Source organism: Pezoporus occidentalis, unplaced genomic scaffold (assembly GCF_034315485.1).
Source record: "Pezoporus occidentalis ecotype Australia unplaced genomic scaffold, CSIRO_AGI_Poc_V1 ctg142, whole genome shotgun sequence".
NCBI lineage: Eukaryota > Metazoa > Chordata > Aves > Psittaciformes > Psittacidae > Pezoporus > Pezoporus occidentalis.
The window spans coordinates 1,035,785-1,050,332 of record NW_026913230.1 but is presented as its reverse complement, the minus strand read 5'-3'; positions in this window follow the sequence as shown (position 1 = coordinate 1,050,332).

Here is a 14,548-nt window from a genome sequence, read left to right as displayed (position 1 = left end):
TATGCACAGTAGCTCATACATTTGGGACCCCCATAGCTCTGCTGCTGCTGCTACAGCTCTTTCTCCTTTGCTTCCCTGCCAGCACCAGCAATTGTGTGCTTTCTTATTCTTTCCCCAGAGATGAAGCCTGGAGTCAGCCCATAAGGGTCACACATGGTTAATACTCTTTGCTTTGTTGACTCACACATCAAAAATAATTTCTTAATATCCTTAATATCCTTGCACTCCTTAACCTACTGTTTCTTCTCATTACTAGCACTGAAAGTACATCTGTGATCTCTGTTGAGAACTATGAGTATTCGGGATGCCCTGCAGGTTCAGTGCTTAGCATCACAAAATCTTTCTAATCTTTAGATACTTTAAAGTTTCATCTTGTTTATTTGCAATTGTTTCTTGCCACTGAGGTATGAGGATCTGAAAGCATTTCTTTCATGGCTTAACACCCTAAATGTGTGAGTATCTTGCACTACTATGCATCAGATGCCGTAAGCCAGCTCTACTGGCTGTCTGCTGGTCAGAGTGGAGCACTGATATGTTTCACTGGCAAATACCACAGTGTATTGCCAGTGTATTGAAACACCAAAAGCTGGTTTTGTTGTCTTGTGCTTTTTAAAATCCTTTGTTCCAGAGCAGTGCCTCTGTTCAAACTTGACCTAATCAGGAGATCCAGTCCAGTGAAAACTTCTGAGTTGATCTAAATTTCAATCAGAGTGTTTTCATTTTTCTTGAAAGGCAATTGCTTTTATTGGACTTGCTTGTCCTTCTCTCCCCTTGAAAGAAGCATGACTTGACACCAAATTGATTGGGAAGTGTGATGTTTGTCTGTCCCCCTTGTCTCACAGGTAGTGTCTCACGTGTATCATTTCATTTCCTGAGGTGTGATGAGACTGAGACCAGGATTAGGGCTCTGACAGCTCAGCCCTAGCACCTTATAACAACTTTTCCCACCTCAAGCAGCCTACCTTTCCCTCTGCCAGAGTCTTTCTGGGAGGGGTGGCAGAAGCAGATGTGTGTCACATCCACACATTTGGCTTAGCAGGCTGAAATACCAGCTCCCACCTACCTCTGGAGAGGGTTTGTGGCAGCTCAGGGATTAGCACGTATTCACGTCTGCACCACCTTGTACCAGGGCAGCAGTTTCTGACAATGTGTTAGGGCGGATGTGACTTCCTAAATTGGAACCCTGGCACACTGTTTATGACAGTGTTACTGAAATACTTTGTGCTGTACTTCTAGCTTGTTTTCTTCCACCAGCAAGGTGCATGCAGGTATGAATGACAGACATGAGATAATAAGAGTGACCATTTTTTTTTTTTATAATGGCAAAAAGATTCAAGAGGTTACAGGAAAAGGGATTGGATATTGGCTAGGACTAAATGAATGTGTAGAAGGGAAACAGATTGTATATGGAGATTTTTATATATACACAAAATCACTCATTTCCACAGACATCAGTTACTGAGAGCTTCATCCCTCTTGGTAACTAGCATCGATGTCACCATCTGCTCCCTGGTGTGACTATTGCACAATAGCCTTGCTGTTCTCAGCCTTCCAGAAAGTCAACTGCTTGAAATAGATTTTTTTAATCCCCATTCTACTACTTTGGAAATGATGTCCAAAAAGAAGTCCGTAGGAATCAAAGATTTTAGTAGGAAGGGTGAGAAACAATCAGAAAACAGATAACACAGGCTGCAGGAGGAAAAAAAAAAAAGCCAGTCCAGGCAATTGCTTTCTCCTCTGTGGGTTGACTTTATTTACACTTTTTCTTGCTTATGTTGAACCAGGCTAGAGCAATTTTGCTACCAGGTGTGGTCACTCACCCTCTGCAATCAGCTAAATCAGGTTTTGTGAAATCTGACATTTATTTCAGCTGCTTCTTGAGTGCAATACCTGACCTCAATGCTTTCCTGCACAAAAGCTGGGCACCAGCCTCTCTCCCTTTCTGCATCCCTGTTCCTAGCTATATTCTCGTGTTCAGCAGTAACCTGAAATTAACTTACAGTCCTAAGGTGTAGGTAGGAGGTTTGCTGAGAAGTAATGAACATCCCTGCTGCAGTCTTGGGTTTATGGCTTAAGAAGACATCGAACAATTTTCGCTTTCTTAGGTAGGATTAAAATTACAAATGTTTCTCCACCAACAACTTTTGAGCCTTTGGGGAAAATTTAAAAAGAAGATATTTCTTTTTTAAGAAACAGAGTTTACTTTGCTGTCAATAGAGTTGTCACCACATGCTAATATTGCCTAGCTAAGAAAGACCTGAGCTAGGAAAAGTTAGTTTTAAGGCCAAATATCTACTTGTTCTCAAATAAACAAGGAGAAAAGAACTCCAAACCTGTAAGGTTTCTGAGTAGGGGAAGAGTCTGATTGTGTTCAGGTACAAATGGCTATGATGCAGCACTTGTACAGCCTCAATTTTCAGCTTTAAGAGAGCAAAATAACAGCCTGACTGAAGGCTCTGTAAAGGCAGTAAATGAACCTTCTATATGGATGTGAGAAGAAAGTGGGGAAAGAGAAGAGGATGTGTGGCCTTAGAACTCAGGAATGGGTCTGTTATTACCAGATTCCTGTCAGTGAACTGGATCTGCCAAAAAGTCAACCTCTTTTACCCCAGAGTTTATTTCTTTCTGGAAAGTAAAACATTGTGTGGTGCTGGTTTGTTTTTTTTTGGTTGTTTGTTTCTTTGAGGTTTTTTCCTCTATTTTGTGGTGAACTGAGATTCTTTTATTCATTTTGATGATCTGAAAAACATGAGTTGCTCTGTATGTTATTACTTTAAAGAGATTTTTGTTTCGTTTTTAAAGTGCTTTTGCCTATACAAAGAAAGAGACATCTGCTCAACTGGGAGATGTTGTTGAAAGCACCTGCTCCAGCTATAAATAATGTTGCAATAATCTATAGAAAATGGGAGGGTTTTAACAGGTCAGACTGAAAAAGCCTCATTAAGGAATATTTCACAGGCTGTGGGAGGAGCTGTCTGGTGGGAATGTCTCAGGAAGATGTAGGAATCGAAGTGGGCGAAGAAAACATCCTCTGCGTCGAACTATTGATGTGAAGAGCTGCTCCCACTGGATTTGAGATTGAGCTAATATCGAGCTTTTATTTTCTACTGTTTGTTTTCTGAATCTTTAAAATTAGAACTTATGGAAAAGCTTTTTGTTGTTTTTTTTTTCCCCAGTGAGAAAGAAATACGTATTTGTTTGAATCAAACAAAATCATACTTGTACTGTCATGTAAAGCAGTGATCCCTGGATAATTGTTAGTCTGTCAGTTTTCATGTCCAGTAACGGTGAGAAGAGTAGCTAGATTAACACAATTACACTTTCAGTGAGACACACTGTATGATTTGCCTCTAATGATAGATATTTATCTTTGTGGTAGGGCAATGTTTAATAGCAATACAGGCAATAACTTGCCCTATATTGCATGGGTAATCTGGGGATGTTTTAATTGAAAAAGAAATTGTGCTCATTTTGTACCAAAACTGGATAACAAAGCTGTGGCGATTCAGGTTTTGTTCTGTCAGAAGTACTACTGATTGATCAAGTTATTACTGGTAGCCTTGAGTTTCTGATTCATACATGTAATGCTGGTAGAAAATTTTCTTCAGATTCAGCACTGCAATTTGGCACAACAGCAAACTACTGGGAGAAAATGATTTGCTGATAAAAAAGGCTGAACTTCACAGCAGCAGCCCAGCTAATATTTCCTGAAGACACTATTGCACTATAAACAGACTCATTGTGTTGGCTGTAGGGCACTGGCTCATCTGGAAACACCCGTTTCAGAGTAGTTACACAATTAACAGATATATCTGCAAATAACTCTGAATTTTATTTTTTTTTTAAATACAATTTCCTTTCTTTAAATTGTTTCAATACTTTCTAAACCACACAGTGCCCTCCTGACTGGAAAGGGTACCCTAAAACCTGTTCCTGCCATGCTCTTCTCTGCTCTGCAAGCATCTCAGTCTTGCTTTTTCTCCCCCTTCTTCAAGCAATCACTTCGTGCTCCTAGGAGGCCTCAGATGGCCAGATTAACAGTCTGTCTGAGCCAGAGTGGTTCAGGGCAATCTGCTCATTGGCACTTAATTTCTCCTTCTCTTGCCCAAGGCTTCTTCTGGTGTAATTCCAGCAACAGTGATGCAGTCAGTCCCTGGTGTGGCTGATAGTGCAACAGTGTACTGGACCATGGCCCCCTGCACCATCCCTCCCAGCTCTGCTCATTAGGGTTGAGTCCTTGCTTGGACTTTCTGTAGATTTTGCCAGCGTCAAGCTTGGATTTTGTTTTTTTAAATAACTAATTTAGCTGCAATTTAAGGCACAGTTTTATTTTCACCTGAAGGCAGACCGGGAACATCAGCATAGGGTTTTATTCTGGTATTTGTTCCAGAGAACTTCAGTTCTTGGGGAAACTTAATAAGTTTAAAGTCAGTAAAGTGTAACTAAAGACTAAGGCTGTATAGCTCCAGGACAGATGTCTAACATCTGATAGATGCCTAAAGATTTTGATAGCAGACCTATGCAGGAATTTGCAAGTCTTTTCAAGTCTCGAGATGGCTGGTGGTGTTCCCTGAATTTTATGTGAGTTTTCATGCGGGGTTTTGAGGGGTTTCTTTTGGGGTCTTTTTCTGTTCGTTTGTTTGGGGTTTTTATTTATTTATTCTGAAGGTGGACAGGCTCTTGGGAAACAAGTAACTATTTGTAAACTAATAGAAAAATTTGGCAATGCTTCTATCAGGACCTCAGGGGTCTTGAGATAGTTCTTGCTTTTCTGGAGTGTAGTGCTTGGATACAGAGATTGAAAGAAATTCTTTGTCCATTTATATCACAGATGAAAATAGGGACAATGTCATATCCTCACTGGTATGTCCGCTTTTTGCCCAGGGAAAGGATGAACAGGAGGGTAGACATCCTCTGTGCCAGCTCCATCCCACAACCTGAGTAGACTGAAATTTGACAGCATTATGTATTTCCTGTGCAAGCAACCATTTCCTACTGAATTGTATACATTTGTCACTGCTGTCACAAGAGGATCTTTCTTCTTGGGTTTTCCATGGGAATAATCAGCTGTTCAGAAAAACCTATAGCTCATTACAAGGGTCCTTGCCATTCTGTTATGACTGTAGAGACAGTCTTTTACTCCTCGTGATTTTCAATAGTGTTTTAATGAGCTGAATCACAGAATAGTTAGGGTTGGAAAGGACCTTAAGATTGTCTAGTTCCAACCCCCCTGCCGTGGGCAGGGACACCTTACGCTAAATCATATCACCCAAGGCCTCGTCCAACCTGATCTTGAACACCACCAGGGATGGAGCATTCGCAACCTCCCTGGGCAACCCATTCCAGTGCCTCACAACCCTAACAGGAAAGAATTTCCTCCTTATATCCAATCTAAACTTCCCCTGTTTAAGTTTTAACCTGTTACCCCTTGTCCTATCACTACAGTCTCTAATGAAGAGTCCCTCAACCAACTGAGTAAAAATCAGGTGATAACAAGACTAACCCCCAAACTTCTGATCAGTTTGGTAAGGGGGGATTCAGATCACTGGGCACTGAAGTGCTTTGTGTGCTATCCTACCAAATGAATTCCCCATCGAGTGAGAGAGAATACTTAAGCCCCAACGTTATGGTGGTTGTAACTAGATCAGATCAATAAATAGAACTACTACATTTTTACTTCTTTTTCTTTTTGAAGCCCACACTTTCCAGTCTTTTCAGCAATCTGGATATTTCAAGGTAAATCAGCTGCTTTGTGAAATTATCATTTCAGCACAAGATCAAACCTACTATTTTCCTAGAACTTTTCTATTTCAGAAAGTGTTGCTGTTAAGCTCAGAATCCCTTAACTTAGCTGTGTGATATACCAAATTCCTACCATACCATAGTTAGTATTTTGATATGAAAATAGATTCACAAAGCATTTAAAAAGCTTCCATGACTCAAATGACATTGTTTTCTTGTCTGATAGTGCTGTCCACAGAAGGTCTTCTGAAATATTATTCAAATTTTAATTGAGAGTGCATATAACCACCCTCATTAATACATCAGGGGGTGATTACCAGGGAGTAGTTTCTAAATTACAGTAATTACAGAAGAGTTATTAACAGCTAAAGGCTATGAAAGCGATAGAGTCTGGGGAGGACAAACTACAATGTAAAGTTGAAAGAAATTAATGTGTTTCTTCTGCAAAGAAAGAAAGAAAGTGATACGGAAAGTTTGATAAGCCTTCAGCTCAATTAACGGTTTAGGGTTTTTTTACATGGGCAGTGATCTGCTCTGCACCATGTTTGTAAATACGGGGTTAATATCGAGGAGATTTAGCTCAGATATAAAGAAGAAAAAGTCTGATTAAGGAAAGTCAAGGTTTAGACAATGTCGAGATGTATTGGAGTTTCTTCAGCACTTGAGGTTTTAAGGAATATTTCTAGTAGCAATTCCTGGTTATACTTTAGGCTGGCAGGAAAAAGTCCTCCTCCCAGTGCTTTCTTTGTTCTGCATGTGCAAAAACCTTCTCATGTGAGGCTTCCCTGTGCCCACCCAGCTGGGAAGGGGTGGGTGAACCTCAGACCCAACTTTCTGCGCCTCCCCTTGTACATTAAGGTACACACCAGTCACAAGGTTTACTGGTGAACTATGGAATCATCCCCCAGACCTGTCATGGAAGGAACTGGCTCATTAGCCTGAAAGTGGGGAAGAGGCACATGAAAAGGGAGATAGAGGTGACAGGACACTTCACAGGTGCACTGTGACCAGCACAGCAGTGCTGGCTTCAGATAGATAAACTAATCACCGAATAATTCGATATCTTTTACCTTGCTGCAATAAAAGAGTCATTTGCTGAGCCTTCCTTGCTGAGAAATGACTTGGAGCTGCTAAGCTGTGAAGCAATATACAATTGAAGAAGGAATTTGAGTGGATTAGCACTGGCCAGATCAATACTGTCGTATTTAAACAGCATCTGAAGTTATTGTTTGATGGCACAGAGAGTCAGTTTGGGAGAATTATCTACATGTAAGAGTTCAGGTTCTGTCTTCATCTCATTTTATGACATTTCCACGTGATCTGACCCTCTGTGGAAACCAGTAATTATTCTGGGAGGTTGTTTATGGTGTTTTTCTCACAGTACTAATTCAAAAGGCTGAAATTCTTTACCAAAGATGAATGTAGAGTTGATTACCTAGACAGAAAATTCAAAGAGGGCAAAAGTGTGTAATTAACATCCTTATTATCAGTCTTTTCTGATGCCAGTTCCAAAAATTCCAAATTCCTCCTTTTCTTACCAGACTGTAATCTTTACTTTTTTGTTGGTTTCCCCCCTTCTTGCCTCTATAATTAGACACAACTGGGGGGGGGGGATTGAAATAATAATGAATATATTTAATATAACCCCTGCTCCTTACAAGGTAGGAGGAGGTACCACCAGAATGCAAATCCTTTGTCAGCAGCATGTGCTGTGAGGTTGCTCAATCCATGCATGTGCAGTAAAACTTTTATTCCTGTGAAACACCAACATGTGGGTATATGCACATAAACACAGGTAGCCAAGGGCATCCGAGATGCTGTTCCCTGATATACCTCACCAGGAAAATCTATTTGCCTGCCTACTGGCCTCAGTGGCTGTGAGTTGCTCTCGTACTCTGCTGGTGAATGCTGTACTAAGAATCATCAGGATGTTTGAAATGAGCCCCATTTCCTTCTGATTGCACAAATGTTCTATTTCACAAATGCCTTCCACAAAATGGGCCCATTTTGAAATACTGGATGATGAGCTGTAGGCTAAATGGCCCAAACAGCAGCTACGCATCCTGCCAAGCAATTCACAACTTTGAAACACATCCTATGAAGGGATGCAGGCACCCTTGTTACATGTAAAAGAAGATGGCCCTGAACAAGCAGGTGGTTCCTAGGGCTAACTGAACTCCCAGGAGTGGTTGCCTTTGTGCTACCCTCTTCATATTATCATCAGTCCATGCATTGCTCCTTCTTGCAGTTCAATTTGCAGGTAAAATTGAAGTTGTGCCCCAAAACCTAAGTAAAATATCACTTTGTTAGAACAAAAGTCAAGAAAATTTGAGAGAGGATCTGTGGCCTTGTTCCTTTTTTCCTTTCTTTCCTGGGAAGAAAGACATTCTCTTTTTAGTGTCGATTATGGTGGGAAAGTAAGACCTATATTCTTGGAGATTGTTAGGAAAACAAATCCTTGCAATGTTTGCTTGCACAGAGGCTGTAGATCTCTCTGCCCCAGAGTTAAAAGAATACAGCTTCACTGTAGGTAGCTTATTCAGAGAAACTCATGCCTGAGCAGTGGGATTTTCCAAGCTATAGAAAGCTCTGATTGAAATATCATCAGTTGCTTATCTCATTTTCTCCACCAGAGGGAGAAAGTCACAGGACTGTAATGGCCCTTATTTATGGGATTATATGAAATTGAAGCACTGCTCCTAAGAGTATTTTCTGCAGTAAGTAAACCAATAGATATTACAGGTAAAACATTTACCAAGATTTAATTTCCAAAAAAGTTCTTATATTTCCTCATCTCTATATGTGTTGCATGATTCATATTTTTCCCCAGAAAAAGCTGAGGAATCACCTAGCCAGTGTGGACTAGGGATCAATTAGCCTTTTGCTGCTACAGACATTTGTTTTGCCTCTTCAGAACTTCCTTATCACAATTCCACCACCTTTCCTGGGAAACTGTACCAGCACTTGCCACTCTACCTGCTTGGATATGGCCTTGTGGTATTAGGGTCAGGAATGGAAGGCAATAGATACTGTTTCTAACTGGAATTTGAAGGCATAATTACCTCTATTTCCCTACCATTGCGGAAGGTTATTGTGGAGATCGTGTTGTACTTGTAGACAATGTGGAATTTTGATTAGGTTGTTTCTCTTTGCTGCTTGTGTTTACATAATTAGTGCCCTTTTAAGAATTCAACCACTTTGCCATTAAGTAGTAAACAAACTACTTACTTCTGCCCTGGGCACGCTGATCTGCATCTCTAAGACATGTCGATAATAAGTGCTACATGTGTTCTCCTGTGAAAGGTATTAAATCATAGAAGATACAGGCACAAAAACATGCGAGAGATGAATGCTCAGGTGGGAGAAGGTCAGATCTGGGGGTAGAAGGGTTGGAATATTGTGTTTTAACAATGATGGATCAGCATCTTTAGTCATTAAGCTTCACTTTCTTGGTGTCAACCTAATACATAATTTTTTTTAGTTCTAATCTGCTTGGGTTTATAGCATATTTACACACACACATTTGTCTAGCGAGGTGAATTGGTGATGGATATCAATGTTGGTATAGCAAATAGACTTAACACACTTTGTATGGCAAGTGCTATTTGATTCCTAGCAACACCTGAGTCAGAAAGGCTGTGAATATGTCAAGTATGCATCCAGGAAGATGTTACATAGGATCAGAGTGGTGAGACACTTCACTGCTGCAGATTTCAGCATCTGAAATGCTGGCAAAGGACTTACAGCAGTACAGGTGAAACTCGGGCATCCTTGTCTCCCTGAAGTGCAGGAAGAAAAAGCTTTCCATACATTTCCTCCCTATCTTGGCATGATGTTGGCTATCCTGCACTGAGACACAAGTATGGATGCACGTTATGTTGGTATGACCTTAGTAAGGTTTCTGGTTTGGTCCAGAGAAGGAAGGTGGCAGGAAAAGGAAAGCAAGACATGAACAGGGAGGAGTCGGTATGTTCACTTAGGGAGCCAAATGATGCTCAAGGTGCATGGAAGTGTAGAAGGAAGATGTGATAATATTTTTGCAGGTCTATGACTCCATTAGGAGGGCAGTTTCTCATAATATTTCCACTTACCCATGGCTAGTGAAAATCCCAGTTACTGTCCTCATCAGCACATGGCTACAAAAACAAGAGTGTCTTTTGCCTTAACCTCTGTGTATGACTAGCTTTCATAGCAGATTAGTATTGCCTGCTTCAAATACCATAAAGCTGAGATTTTAATCCTTGTTCTTAACTGATTACCTCCTGCTCTTCTATCAGAAGTTTGTCCTCTGATGCTTTGGTTTAGGTAGATTAGCCAGGACTCTTTTCAAATTATTATCTCTGTTGTCTTCCACCATTCATTTGTTCCTATTCTTATAGGCTTATTGGTCCTAAGTGCATCTCTGTAACAGGATGCTTATTAATATTCTATGCAGCGTTCTTCATCTTGGTGAATCTCTCTTTTGCATGCACAGTTCTGTGGCTCACATTTTAAAAACATAATCAAGTAATTTGTGATTTCTTTTTTATTTTTTTTTTCCATGAACACGTTCCAGTGTGGTTTTGGGGTTTGCTATAATAAGGAGGTAAATAGATTCATTAGTGACAAGGTACTTGTCATCGATCTCAGAGGAAAAGGGGAGTAATCAGTTCCTGAATACAGTTTAGAGGCAAAAGAAAAGTTCGAGTCATGTCTGCAGAAGTTTGGTTATCACTTTCATTCTGCTGGGCTTCATTGGTTAGGTTTCTCTTTCTCCTTTTAGAAATCTGCATCCTGAACTATATATTAAAAAGATCTGGTCCAAAGAGGATGTTTAATATGAGCCTGACTTTGACGTTAGCACCTTGAAACATATGCAAGGATATGTTCATGAACTGGCATTTTTATTTTCCTGTGCGTTCAAGCTGTGATAACAATTGGTTTTAAAAATGGGAGCAGCTGTGCTTAGAAATATGTAGATATCAGGTATTAGTGCAATATTTCATTACTTCAATTAGATTTCCAAGTAAAATTAGTAGAACATATTTCTAAATGTACAAAAAAAAATAATGCAGGTAACAGTTTGGGTTTTTTTCTATGTAAATCAGGTGTAAATTAGATGTCAGCACTTTATTTGCTTTAAACTGCCTAATTTAACTTTGCAAAAATGTTTAGATTTTCCCTTGTTATTGCTGAAGGTATATTTCTGAACTATCACACTCCTATCAACAAAATTAGGAGATAATTTTTATCTGTAGCTCAGTAATTTCAAAATTATTCCAAATAATCCCATTTTTGTCATTATGTAATCACATGTGGTTCTCAGAAGTTCCTTTTTCTACTTTAGGGCATTTTCAGGCTGTAAGGGAAACAAATAACACAATCTAGGGAGGCAAAGAGGCAGCTGGGAACCATGAACAGTGCATTCTTACGGAAGTTGAATTACTGACCCATTTTCCAGCCCTAGGCAAGTCACAGATTTTTTTATATTTAATTTGTCATTATTAATGACCTTCACTTGTCATATAAGGGAGAAGAAAAGAGGAAAAGATATTTTTCACTTCTTCTTTGGGAAGATTTCAGAGCTATCTCTGTTTTCTGTGTTTCTTATGCTTGATGTGTACGTATCCTCACTGAATTTTAGCTACCTTCTGAAGTACATTTCAGATCTTGAAGTTACTCCTCAACAATATTAATATTTTAGGATAATTTTTTAGTTAAAATAAAGACTGTGTGGTACCTGAGCATATGTGAGTACTATCCCAGTGGTAGGGGCTCACTCAGTCTGATGGTAAATCCAGGTCAGCCTCAAACCTCTGCTCTGACAGCTCCAGATCAGACATCAGATTCTGTTCACTACAGGCAAGAGTTTAGGTGCCAGACTTTTGGTTACTTTGGAATTAATTTAACAGTCTATAGGAGGGGAGAGTTGAACCTGATGACACACACGCTGGAGTAATACCCAGAGCACTGGGCTATTGAATTTTTTTGCAAGGAAAAAAGTCCTTCAAACTGTTCTTTATCCACCCACCCCAAAAAAAGAGAAGTCTTTGCCTAATAAGTGTTCAAAATGGGTGCATTCACATGAAAGGTTTTGAGTTCAACAACTTGACATTTTCTGATAATGGTTCTCTTCCTACTGAAAAATATCTACCAGTTGAATAAATTATTTTATTATGCCTAATGCAGCCTGCATCCCTTCCCTTCTGCTCACTGCTTTGAGGTACAATGATATACTCTCCCCAGTTATTGCCTACACAAAGCTGCAGAATTATTCCAGAATGTTCAGCCAGGATATCACTGAGCTGGAAAATTCCATTAAGTGGAAAGTATTTGTATTTACCTGCCTTCAAGCAGTGTGAGTATTGCCTTTTTTTCCTGCACTGAATCGGTTTAAGACTGCAATCTTCAGCAGTAGATATGATGAACTCTGTGCTTAAAATGCTATTTCCCAAATCCTTAGAATTACTTGTATTTAACAAAAGCTAGGCAGATAAATCCCCAGAAAAATTAATGTCTTCTCACACACTTGAAAAATGCAATGGAAATGCAGAGAGTAAGTAAGAGGCACTGATTTGCTTTCAAACACCAGCAATACCTTGACTTTTTTAAAGTAATTCAAAAGCTTTAGAAAAACAAAAAAAGGTAACGTAAGTTTCTGACACTTGTTTTTAAATGTAGGCTAATAGAGCTTGTTGTAGTGGTCAGGTTATCAATATGTTTATTCATTTATTTAAAGACTTATGTTTAGAAGTAGAATAAACCACATCAAAGGGAAAACTCTCCATATATATATATATATATGTAGCTCCATAACTACCTTTTATTTAGAAACACTACACACACACACAAAAGTGCAAAATGTCCCAAATTTGTCTTGTTAACGGTTTAAAAACTTATCTCTGTCAGAATTCTGGGTTCACTGGGAACACTAATACTTGAAGACTTGTTTTCTTTCTGAATTAGGAAAAATAGGTGAAATCCTGAGATCTTTTGCCGAGTGAAAAATACTTAAAATTTTATAAATACTCTTGGAATTTTAACTTTAATATATATAGATTATTCCAAGTTAACAATGGGCTATTCAAAACAGCTACTCCTGGGTAATATTTTGGGTGCTGCTCTTGTCTTGATAAAATGAGGAACACTGAAAAGCTAGTGTTATTTTTCCAGTTCAATCTCGATTCAACAGTTACTGCACTTAAAACATATTTTAAAAGGTTAGAAAATATGTAAATGTTGTGCTATATCTGGCTATATTTTACACTATAACTTGACATGTTCTTTACAAAGCCCATCAACTAAAATTTATGACAGACCTGAAAATAATACAAAAATATTCAAACTAATATAAATGAAAAGGCATGGCAATATTTTGATATTGAAACCTTTATTTTGATATTTCCAAAGCAGATCACATTTTACTTTCAGTATTTTTCTGAATGGGACTAATTTCATCAAAACCGGTAGCATCCAAGGCACAACTCTTGATTTTTATCAGAACATCATTTTCCAAAAGAAAGCTGGTTTAGAATCACAGAATCATCATTGTAGAATCATTATCATAGGATTGTTAGGGTTGGAAAGGACCTTAGGATCATCAAGTTCCAACCCCCCTGCCATGGGCAGGGACACCTCACACTAAACCATGCCACCCAAGGCTCTTTAACCACTAGCTTATAACTGAAGTTGAATCTTGCCAAGAATTTCATTATTTTAACTTGTATACATCTCTTTGTCAGCTTAAGATGGAGTTGCAAGGGTCAAGACCAACTAGTTCACCATGAATTGTCTACAGATTGGACAAGGAACAGAGAGCTTCCCTGCTGCCAGGAAGGTTTGTCAGGAAAACAGGAGACAAAGAGGAATCAGGTAGGAGCAAAAGTCTTTATTGCATTGGAAAAGGATGAAATGTTACCTGTGTTTGATACCATACTGCTCAAGATTCACACAGACATGAGGCAACATCTTCACCAGCAATTTGGACTTGTATTCACTGAGGTGTGAGGTTCATATTATCACCAGAAAGGGGCAGTGCCCAGTAAACTCTCATTGTAGTCCCGTTAAAGGGAGAAATGGAAGGAGCTCTGATGTGCTGCAGAATGTGCTCCGCACCTGGGGACCCCTCTCCATCAAGAGTAGGAAAGGGAAATGAGGCTTTACTGCTCTTTTGTGGCACTGCAGATTCATTTGGCTGAGCTGCTTTGAGGTGGCTTTGTTTCTTTGAGTGTTCCAGCACAGATTAAAGCACATCTGAACTCAGCAGCAAACCTTTGAAATTAAAGCAGAAAAGCAAAACCAATTTTTTTTTGCCCAGGTAACTGGGTAAACAGCAATTCACAGAATTACTGTGTGCACTGTCAGAAAATAACCTGTTTTCAAAAGTGCATTCAGCTGTTCAGTTCTTCAGGTTTGGGTGTCTGTTCTTTTTTCTCATTCTGTTCCTCGGGAGGTGCTTTCACATGTTTCCATGACGCTTAGCTTTTTGTGATTCAAATTTGGGCACTTTCTATTTGATGCTGTGTGTGTACTTCAACATGCTCAAAGTAAAACACTTTGCAGTGAAATACAGCTCTAGTCAAATAAGGCTTAAAATTAAGTATGCTCTTTAATAAAAACAGCTTATCTTTTGGGCCGACTTTTCATCTTACAGTTGACTTGAGATCTCAGAAGTCTAGTTCCAACAAAGCAATACATGAGCTTCTTTTCTTACAACAGCATGGCTGTTGCACAGAAACTACATCTCTTCCTATTTTTCACCCTTTTCTTTAATGGAAGATACAGTAAGAGAACACCTTCCACAGCCTCAATGTCAAGAGCAGGTAGT